We start from the raw sequence: 11,190 nt of genomic DNA on the forward strand, positions 1-11,190 counted from the left end.
ACCTGGAGGGACAACATCCAAACTCCAGACAGAAGGACTGCCCAGATCAGGAATTGAACCCCAGTCTCTTCTGCTGTTAGGTGACAGCGTTAGCCACTACACCACTGTGTGTATCAACATCCTAAAGTTAAACATTTTCAAACACAGGTATAATTAGTTAAATGATTCATTTTATGTGCCACAATGCCAACAATGTTGTGTGTGCCGGCTCACTGGTATGACTAAATGGTAAGAACAGAGCCATCGTTAATCGGTCTGTTGAGCTTTATGTGCTTTTTCTTGCGATGTCAAGTCGACAGGTCGGCCGTGAGAGTTGTCACACTGTTATGTGGTGCTTCCCTCTTTGTGTGTTAGGGTTATACTGGGTGCCACTGATGGGAAATGGCAACCCCCTGTTAAGCGCATCGTTTTGTAAAAAGTAAAGGTTGTTTGTTAAAGTAACACTGTGTTCAAGTAGAACCCCGAACACCCTCATCATTACGTTTCTACCCCGGACATTTCAGACAGGCCTAACCTAAGAGAAACACCTTATAATGACCAGCGATTGCTTCCTCCATTTGTCATGACAAGCATTTTAAACAAGACCCCAGTGCCCAGTGTAAACTGCTTTTTAATGTGGGCATATCCCCCCCTGTTGGTTTTAAGGAGTATCATGTCAATAGAATCAGAACTGCTTGTTTTGACGAAAGCTGACCACTAGGGGGACTGGAGCTCGAGAGAGAGAGAGAGAGAGAGAGAGAGAGAGAGAGAGAGAGAGAGAGAGAGAGAGAGAGAGAGAGAGAGAACGTGTGTGTGTGTACTTACTGTGGATTTAAAGATAGCAGGGATGTTGTCAGGAGTTTTCTTTTTCATTGTGTATTCATATTAATTTCGCACGTGAAACTGTACTGGGGAAAGAGGGGTCACAATGTCACCTCTCTATTTTCTTAATTTATTTTTATTTTCCACACATGTATACGCAACCACTTCTTTCCAACTCGCGCACACACACACACACACACACACACACACACACACACACGCACACGCACACGCACACGCTAGCCTGCGATGCAATCTCTTTGGGATAGCAGAGCTTTAATTACAAGGAGGATTGTCTCTAGTCCCGCTGTCTCTGTCTTGACACTAAGGTCCCTGAAGTAGAATCATCTCCTCTAATCCTAATCTTGTTTGTTCCTACACACTTCGCTTCCTCGCTCTCTCCTTGGCTGTTGTGGTTACCTGTTGCCCTCTCTATAGCTATCTCGCCAGCTGCTTTTTTTTGTAATCCACCTTCTTCTATTAAATGTGGTTTGGATATTGTGTCGTCAGCTAAGAAGGCAAACACGTGAGCTCTATTTATGCTGAAATGTTATGCACACACATACAAATACACAGTTGGTCTCCACTTTATTAGAGCCACGATATAACCCAGATAATTGAGAATAAATAGGAATAGATCCATATGCACTGCTGCTTGCTCACACACATACATGCAAAGGGGAGCACTTTCTCTGTTTTTATTTTCAGTCACTTCTCTCTTCATCATCCACCCAATTTCCTCTCCATGCTCTTCGAGTGTAACAGTCACTCTTTTTTCTTTTGCCTTTCCTGTTTTTTTTTAACACAGGCTTATTGGATGATCAATACAAAGGAACGGTGGAGAAGAGATGGAGGATGGGGAGGAATGCTGAGAAGGACAGGGAGAGGAGAAGGAGGAGGCAATGACCCAGATAATGCAATGAAGTGAATCAAAATGAGCCTCCTCTCCTCACACAGACCTCAGCTTCACGCCCAGCCGCACCTTCCTCGGTCCCCAACAGTCACAACATCATTTGCTCTTACCATAAAATGCATCGACAATGATAAGTCAGAGGAAAAGGTGTTCACGGCCTCTCTGATTTAACACCATACGTCAAGATTGTCAAGGCTCCTAGAGATATGGGTGTGTTAAGGTGCTCTATATCTCCTCCCATCTTTCACCTCTTTTCCTCCTCAGGAAGGAAAAGAGGAACCCCCCCCCTCCCCTCTTCCTCCCCCCCACACACAGAGACACCTCCCTCTGCAATCACCCCCCCAACACACACACACACACACACACACACACACACACACACACACACACACACACACACACATAAAGACAGAGCCAAAGCTTGAGTTTTAGTTCAGTAGCGTCACCCATTGATCCGTATTATCATAAGTTTAATTGATCAGTTGGTGACCTTTGCATGAATGGGAGTGCGTATTCAAGGGGCCGGCCAGTTTGACAGCTGGTCGCCATTGCGCATGCGCATCTTTGTGTTAAGCTGACTGTCAAAACCCTATGGAGAGCTATGAGAAGTATCTGTCAAAATAAAAGCGTTGAATCGTCCGCTTTAAAAACAACGTGTATTATTGACCACAAAAAAAAACATAAAAATAGCAAATTAATCATTTGAAAGCCATATAAATACTTAGTGAAATCCTAACCCTCAAATATATTGTTTAACAAAAAAATGGTTTTGTAGCATTCAACGCTTTCGGAATACACACTTTTATTTTGAAAAAAGGTAAAAACCGGATACGCTCACCGATTCAGTTGAGCTTAACAGCAAAGGGTCAACCGAGCAACGGCCGGAGGAATCGCTCGGCGCACTGTACGTGTGTTCCTGCCCCAAAAGATGTCTGGTATCCCGACGCTTCTCTCTCCGAGGTGACCGAGGTCTGAGCAGCAGAGCCGGGATGGCGCTGGTCACCGTCCAACGGTCGCCGACGCCGAGCACTACCTCCAGCCCCAGCGTGTCTGTAAGTACCCGTGAACCCGGTTTGACATTTTCTGGCTCGGTTCCGTTTTACTGGTCTGTGCTCGGCGTGCACCCACGGGTTCGTGTGTACATGGGAGGCTAACTTAGCTATTAGCATCATACTGTAACGTAAAAGTAGCCCCAAACAGTCCGACGGAGGGACACAAGTTTGTCTTCCAAGCTTTGCGCGAAGTTAACTGGCTCAGTTTTGTGGTAAATGTGTTTATTTTAATATTGTTTTAATATATTTTTAGCAAACTTAACTTAACTGATGATGTAACTAAGCATTTAGGACCCGTTTGCTAAGTCACTTTCTCCCCGGGAAGCAGCCTCACAAACTAACTACACGTTTTTTTTTTTTTCAACCGCAGCTTCAATTAGCTGTACACTTAATTATTGGTTTTATTCTGTGATTATATGCACCTGGGCTCCACTGCCTTCTGTCATGTCAGCACCACAGGGTCCACACACTGATCATCGGGATCTGTGGCTGGTGGAGTGACAGTGAATGGAGAGAGGAGCTTTCCTGGAAAGCGGGTTAGTGTGACAGGCCTGTCAGACCCTGTTGGAGGCAGTGGGACAGTCCTCTTATCCCCTCAGACACTTCGAGGCTCTTCACGCTTCAGGCTCTTGACCCAGACCACTGGAGAGTAAAGGTGCCATAGTCGAGACCCGTGCCATCACCCAGGAATATGATTTTGGCCTGGGGGATATTAGTAGGGGCTGATGGGGGCTAGTCTGTCAGATGGGGGGTCCCGAAGATCCTGAAGATCTTGGTCTCTGGTTAACGCCACATGACAGGAGTTCAGCCAAAATGCGGCTCAATTTAACCTCGGTGTTTTTGTAGTAGTGAGTCTGACTGGTCCAGGCTTCAAGGCCAGTTTGATGGCGTATCCCATTGGACAGCCTTGTCGAGTGGATTAGGGAAATCCCTGGCTGCAAAATGGCAAAATCATATAACCTAAACACATCATTTGGGGCATTTTTGTGCCTGGCTGCGCAGTGAAAATAATTTTATTATGGCTTTTGGAGACATTTTGGACTCCATTAAATCCGTGACCAGTCAGCGGCAGATCAAAGAAATAGCACACGTGAGTTATGATTTGATTTGTAATGCTGAGACCCGGCAGTGAGTGTTTGTGGCTCTGCGGCAGGGAAAGGATCCCATGGTGGAGGTTACCAGCTGCTTGTCATGAGACCCGCTCCTGATGGGGAGCAGCCATGTGAGTGCTCTTGTGAGACGTCTGATGCTGAGAGGGGGGGATAAGGAGGAGGGCAGAATAGAGAATTGTGTGGCAGAAAGAGCTGGGAACGAGCTCCAAAAAAGAAAGATGAGCAGTCATGAGAGGCACAGCTGGAATGCCATTGTCACTTCAGCATATCTGTGAGAGGCGTTTCCTTGCATGCTGCCTCCTAAACATTTCATCAGGGCTTTGGCAAATTATACTTCGGTATCATACTATTTACCCATCAATTAATAAAGACATAGTTTTGCCTTCAGCACAGTGGGGAGCAGCCACCCTACAGTGGTGGCGTAATCTGCCTAGCAGCACACCAAATCCCCTGTTTTCATTGGCTCTCAAGGCCACTCCCTACACATCTGTGCAGTGTCATCGTTACCATGGAGATTGGCCTGTGCATTACATCCCAGCCATGGCCGGGTTTATTATGGTATTCTGTTTTAATCGCATATTAGAGGTATATAGCCCCTAAAATTGTCAGCAATCTGTATCTTGAGTGCTATGCTGGCGGCGTAATGGTATACTGGTATCGCATTGCCTTTGAAATCTGCTGAGAGAGGCAATTTTGCGTGTGTGTGTGTGTGTGTGTGTGTGTGTGTGTGTGTGTGTGTGTGTGTGTGCGCAGGAAGCACTGGAGTCCATGCATGAGCTCCTATTTCTCCTGTGTCACCATATTTTGCCTTGACGGCAGGCTGTTAGGCTGCTGATGCAGAGCGCATCATTCTGCCATCTGTCTCTTCGGGCCTAATCACGTCCGTGGATGCGGACACAGGAATGGACCAGACCGCCGTCCTCCTCTTTCTCAAGCTTCTGCTCCTCCTGACCTCCCCGCCTAATCTTCCTCATCCATCATCATGTATCCTCATCATTCATCTGCACCGGCACGTTAGCGTCTTCGTTATTGTTTATTGTGTGTGTGTGTGTGTGTGTGTGTGTGTGTGTGTGTGTGTGTGTGTGTGTGTGTGTGTGTGTGTGTGTGTGTGTGTGTTGGCCTGTTTGGTTGCCGGGATGGACAGATTGATGCCAAAGAGAAAGTTCCCTGAGTTTTGTAAGGGATTACCAAAACAGGCTGGGATTAAAAATGTTGTGTGTGTGCGTGGCAAACTGTGCTGGTTGCAATGGTGGGGGAGGAGGATGATTGCATTTTGGAAAAAGATAAACGGAGAGGGGAGGGCATGGCTACTCAGTCTGTTTCAGCCTCATCCCCGGTCCCTGCTCTGAGCCTTCGTTAAAATACCACGCTGGCCCGGCCTCGTAGCTGAAGTCACAGATGAAAGGCTCGACGTAGCCGCCAGACAATTTAGCCCTCTTTTAATGCAAGGTTAATTGAGTCTGACTCGGCGTGTGATGCAAATAGCCTTTCCAAGTCTCTTTGATCAATATGATACAGTGTGTCCTTTCTGAAATACCAGCTGCTGGTACAGGACTGATGCGAAGTGATGCAGGTGTTGAATATTCATTTCTAAGGTTTATTTTTGCCTAATTTTCTGTCTATCTCTGTTCAGGAGTCGGGAAGTGGTGAGGATGACCGGCGCTCCCATCCCAGGAGGTGAGACCACTTCCTGTTTTGTCATACTCTGTCTCTAGTTTTCCTGCTTAACCACACACTGCCCTTCAATAGCGGCACTAGCAACTGTTGAGTCAGACCACTAGGGGGAGACTGCGCATCAGATTTGCAGAGTTTCCTCAATTACTGAACTACACCCCTAAAGCGTTCATGCAATTTTTGCGTGTAGAATTCTTCTTTGGACCTGCAAAAGACCAACTTGTGTGTGAACAAATAAACCAGTTCATCAAAAAGGAGCCTAAACCAAGAAGTGTGTTGAAGTTGTGTCTGTTGTTAACAAAAAGTCTATTCAACAGATTCATGTTGTACCGTACCTACTAGTTGCTCAATAAGCAACGCACTCCAGCAGTTAATGCCAAAGAGAAAATAAAAAATGTGAATGCTATAATTTTTGTAATTTAGGAACCAATTTGTATCTTTTTGTGTGTTGCACTTGAAATACAAAGTACCTTTCACACAGCACTTTAATGCAAGTTTTCCTCAATAGTTTTTCATGCTGCAAACAAATGATGCCTTTGTGTGTGTGCTTTGGTCAATACTCGGTGAGTCCACTGATGTCACAGGCCGGGGTGGATTTGCATGATTCTACTTTGTGGTTGCTTTTGATGTGTGTGTCTGCAGCTTCATAAAAGACAAGGACGTCACCGCTGTTATTGTCCTCGTGTGTAGACGACTCTACGTGCTGTGTCCTGGGCCAAGGCCCTCGACAGAATGACATTCATAGACTTTACACTGGACAAAACATTTGTTTGAGTGTTTTTGCTTCTAACCAGCGGTGACCAAACATGAGGACTTTGTCTTCGCTGTCTTTTATCACTTTCAATGTAATCCCTACTTTACAGTCATGTCCGTGGAGACGGAAGCACACAATCGTTGCACAGGGAGTGGAACATCAAAGTCTAGACAGACTTTCCACCTTTTTAATGGACTTTTGGGGGGACTTTTGTGAACCAATCAAAGCTTAAAGTGCAATCTAAACAGCCTATTGGACCTTTGTGTCTCGCTTTGAAAGTATTGTTATCAGTAATAACTCATATCTGTCGATGTCCTCTCAGGAGACTGAGATCCAGGGTAAAACTGAATGCTTTGAACAGACTATATGATGTTTGTCCAAAACCCGACATAACAACAGATCACTTCAACTGGAGTCCTCACTCTGACAACCTGCCGGCCTGCACCAGTGTTGTCTCGAAGCAGGGCAGAGTTCCACGCTGTCAGAAGGCGACTCAACTTCTTTATTGCGTCATTTTCTTTTTCTTCACCCGTGGGCTTTTGCTGTTGCCCGGGATCGCTCTCGGCTTTCGTTCTGCTCAGGCCCCCACCGGTCTAGAGTCGTTAGGAGGGTCAAAGTCTCCGGTCCTGAGTCCTGAGCTCATACACAGCAGGAGAATGTGCTCTTACTATCAGGCTAAAGAAGTTTTCCTTCTGAATGCATTTGCTAAAAAAAGCCATATTATCAGTGAGGAGATTATTGACAGCATCATGAACGATTGCATCTCTAAATGTGCCAGACAAGAATAACTTTCAGTGTCTTTGTCTTACGTATGGTAGCTGGGGTCACCATTTTTGGACCTTCTGGTGGAACAAAAACATTTAGGGGTGGGTGTGTGGCAAAGTGCTGATGCTGAATCTACACTACTACATATGTAACGGCACAGGAAGGTAGTGAAAGCGTGGATGTTTTAATATGAACTTCCTGCATCAAACATATGGATTTGCACCAACAACAAATCGCCTATTCTTCGGGCCTACGGCCTCACCTTCTGCCAAACGTTTTTGAGAAATCCTGCTCAACAAAACATGTACAAACTGGTCTGAAAGCATGACCTCACTGGCGGCGGTAATAATATTGAATCCCCACACACACACACACACACACACCATATGAAAATAATTTCCATTTTAAGCCAAGGGCCTCTTGTGGAGCACCTATAGTGCATGAGGCCTGGAACACGGCAGGGTTGAAACGTACTATAAAAGCGTTTATGCAATGTCACACATATGAAAATTGAAACTTGGTGACATCACTCCTGCGAGCCTTTAACACACCCCAATAATGCCAAGAAGGACATGTGGTCCCAATTATCTGTTAGGTAATACAACAAAGCAGCAGCAGCTGGTGAAGTCATACCCACGGATGCACGCACACGCACACACACACACACACACACACACACACACACACACACACACACACACACACACACACACACAGAGAGCTTATTCCCCATATGCATTAGAGTCCTGTTTTACCATTTGCATTGCTCGCCATTTGTTCGGCATAGCACGAATCCACTCCCACGAACATGCAGGGTGCAGCCAAGGGCCCTGCAGAGTGACCCCGAATGCATATTACATAGGAGCTGAGGTCCAATTAATTCCCCACCCTGCATATGGAACCCAAGTAGTAACAGGGGCCAATATATTGTATAGGAGCCACTGAGGCGAGCTTTGGCAGTCATATGTTCACTCTCTCTTGACTACTCACACCCTCTATCTATCCCTGTTATTCTCTCTTTCTCTCTGTCCACGTCTCTTACACGCACACACACTCTGAAGAGTCACTGCAGTGCAGTAATGAATCTCCTCTGCCACACACTGTTGCCTCAGGACTGTCAAGGACACTTGAAAAGGAAACTTTTAATTTTTTGTTTCTTTTCTAAATCAATATTTGGAAAGACGGCGGAAAGCTGCCGATTGAACTTTGTTCTGCTGTGGCTGCCGTCTGTCCTTTTTGGGACTATCTGCAGGGGTGTGACGTGGCACAACTGTCGACGGTCGCAGCATCCCGAGATTGAAATATGCTGTGAAACATCAGTATTGTTAAAGCACACCCAAATAAACACTAGTTTGAAAGGCGCTTTATGAATAGAGCTTGATTGATACCTCAGATAGAGGTGTCTCACTGTGTTGTCTCCACTGTGGTCAGAAGCCGGCTGTGGATGAGAAGAAAGAGGCGCAGCTCCCTTCATGTCTGACCTTGTCTTTACTTTGCAACAGCAGACTAACCTAAAGATACATTCTGACGCCTCACTGATCAGAATCATTCGTGGTGTGAGTCCCTTCTTGCACAGTTAGGAATGCATGTTATTGACTTGTCACCTGGCTAAATAGTTTAATGAGTCTGCTATTAGAGGAATAAGAAGTTCAGGGTGCAGTAAAATCACCCAACACAGAAATTGGGCGTATTTCTTACCCGGCATCGGGAAGATTACTTTCAAAACCAAGAACAGATGTCCAGCCAGTGCTGTCCAGCCAGTGCTTCTCAGCTGCAGCGCAGTAACATGTTTGGGTCGCTGTACACGAGCTACTTCTGCTAACAGGTCCGTCTTTGTCTGCCTTATCTGGCTGGTAGGAGCGTTCCCTGCTTCTCCAAGGTTAAGTGCTCTTATTGCAACAGGAGTACAGGCTGAGTAGTCTGCAAACATTTGAACTGAAGGTGTTGTAGTCCAGCTGTTCTTTGCTTTGCTCGGTTTGCAATCTAGGCACCGAGTTGGATGTTGTCTGTTTTGAGGCCAGGTGTTTTTAGCCACAGCCACCTCGCCCTCACAGGAGGAGAAAACCATTCTGCATGTTTATATAGTTTTTTTGTAGAACAGTATGCTAACAGTAGCCCGTCTCCAGCTCAGCATATGGTAAACATCTGGCTTCATGCACTGACCATGGAGGCAGCAGGATGATATACTCTATGGTACACACACACTTTGAAATATACACAACCTAATAACTACAGAACCTTTGACCTGCTTGTTTCTGCCAATTCCCATCAAAGTGACAGAAGAAGACAGTTGTGCAACTTTTCCAGGTCTCAGGACGAAACACCACAACAGACTCTCATGTTTCCAGCACAGAGACACCGAGTACTGGTCAATTAAACGACACTAAACAAAACCACATGACTAGTGCGTGTGCGTGTGTGTGTGTGTGTGTGTCTGTGTGTGTGTGTGTGTGTGTGTGCGCGTTTTGGTCATGGTTGCTGGCAACGTGCCTTGTGATGCAACGGTTGTTGATGGGAAGGTGAGACAGAGTAGAGCTTACTTTAGTATGAGGGCAGGTGTTGGTGTGTTCATATTTGATGTTATCAGTTGAGCTGAGCAGAAGTCACATGTAGAGTCGCTAAAGGATTGTAAAAAAATAAAAAAGGCCTGTCACGATAACAGCTTTTGTTGGACAATATTGTCTGAGGAATGATTGCGATAAACAGTATTATTTACATGTGATTTTTAAGTCCATTTTGTGGCAATGATATGACATAAAAGCATTTCATTCTTAAGAATATTGGAACTAATATGTGAATATTAAAATATTAAAAATAAATTTCAATATCTGCGCAATACCATAGTCTTATAATAGTACGGAAAACCCTGCTGTTAATTCTGGCATCATGAAACCCGAACCCAAAATGTTGGGGACATTTTAATGTGAACAAACATGCATGTAAACACACTGGGGCAATATCGAGATCAACAATAATTGAGGTCATGTCCCGATATCGGACGGTAAATTGAATTATCGTGAAATTATTGCTAAATTGTAAAGCATTGCTAATAAGATCAGTTATGTAGTTTATAATATCCCATAAAGATAATATCAGTTATTTCCAGGAATATTATGAACATGACATTATTAACTAACAATAGTATTGCTTAAAGTACATTGGTTGCATTTCTGTTTATTGTCTAGTATCTCGACTGATAACACGAGCCATTTATGGATTATTTTAGCTTTGCACATGTACACATGTGTAACAACAAGAAGAGAGTTTTGAGTAATATTGAGGCCGGGTTCCTTTTTGCAATTTAGTCATGAAGAGAAACAATTATATTTCAGTGGCAAGAGGTGGACGTCTTTTAATTAGTTTAATAAAGTTGTAATTTCCCCTCGGTTAAGAGTGTAAACAAGGTTCTTCTGATTGTTTACTGAAGAAGAGATTTGCGAGGCATTCCTGTGTTGTTGTGTATTGTGCGTTAGCCGTCGTTGTGGTCCCCAAGGGAGAGGGAGGAAAAGGGGACTCACCTCTGACTTAAATTTAAAAAACAATGTAATAGATCTGATTCCCTGTGTGAAGGAAACCCGGCTTTTACAAATAGTCCCCCTTTGTCTGTTATAAAAAAAAAAATCACAGGATGTAGGCTGATCTCAACATGGTAGTATTTTACAGGACAGAACAAAATGTTCGCCTCGTACTTTTTGGACATGTTACTGAATCCCCTGCACAAAAAAATGTCACAATGGATTTTAAAGTTTTATATGATGCATAAACACTAGAATAAGAGACTTTTCAGACAAGTCACATCCTCTAGCAAGACCACAAGGCCACACATCTGACCAACATGGGTTTCCATTGGCCAGAAATGTAGCTTGTAGTAGTTTGTGAACACCGAGGTGTGGTTTACAATAGCTTACTTAATTGTGTCTCAGTCAAACTCCCTATTGATAACCACTCGGCTCTAGAAAAACAGCCCAAACACGAACATAAAAAATAAGTAAAAATGTTCTGTCTGTTTGTTTTTGTTTGTTCCTGTCTCTTCCGCTTTTTTTTCTTCAGTTTGTCTCTGCCTTTATTAAAAGCATATTTGAATACTTAGAGAAGTGCTATATAAAATGTAAGTATTAT

This window comes from Taurulus bubalis, assembly GCF_910589615.1.
Source record: "Taurulus bubalis genome assembly, chromosome: 10".
Taxonomy (NCBI): domain Eukaryota; kingdom Metazoa; phylum Chordata; class Actinopteri; order Perciformes; family Cottidae; genus Taurulus; species Taurulus bubalis.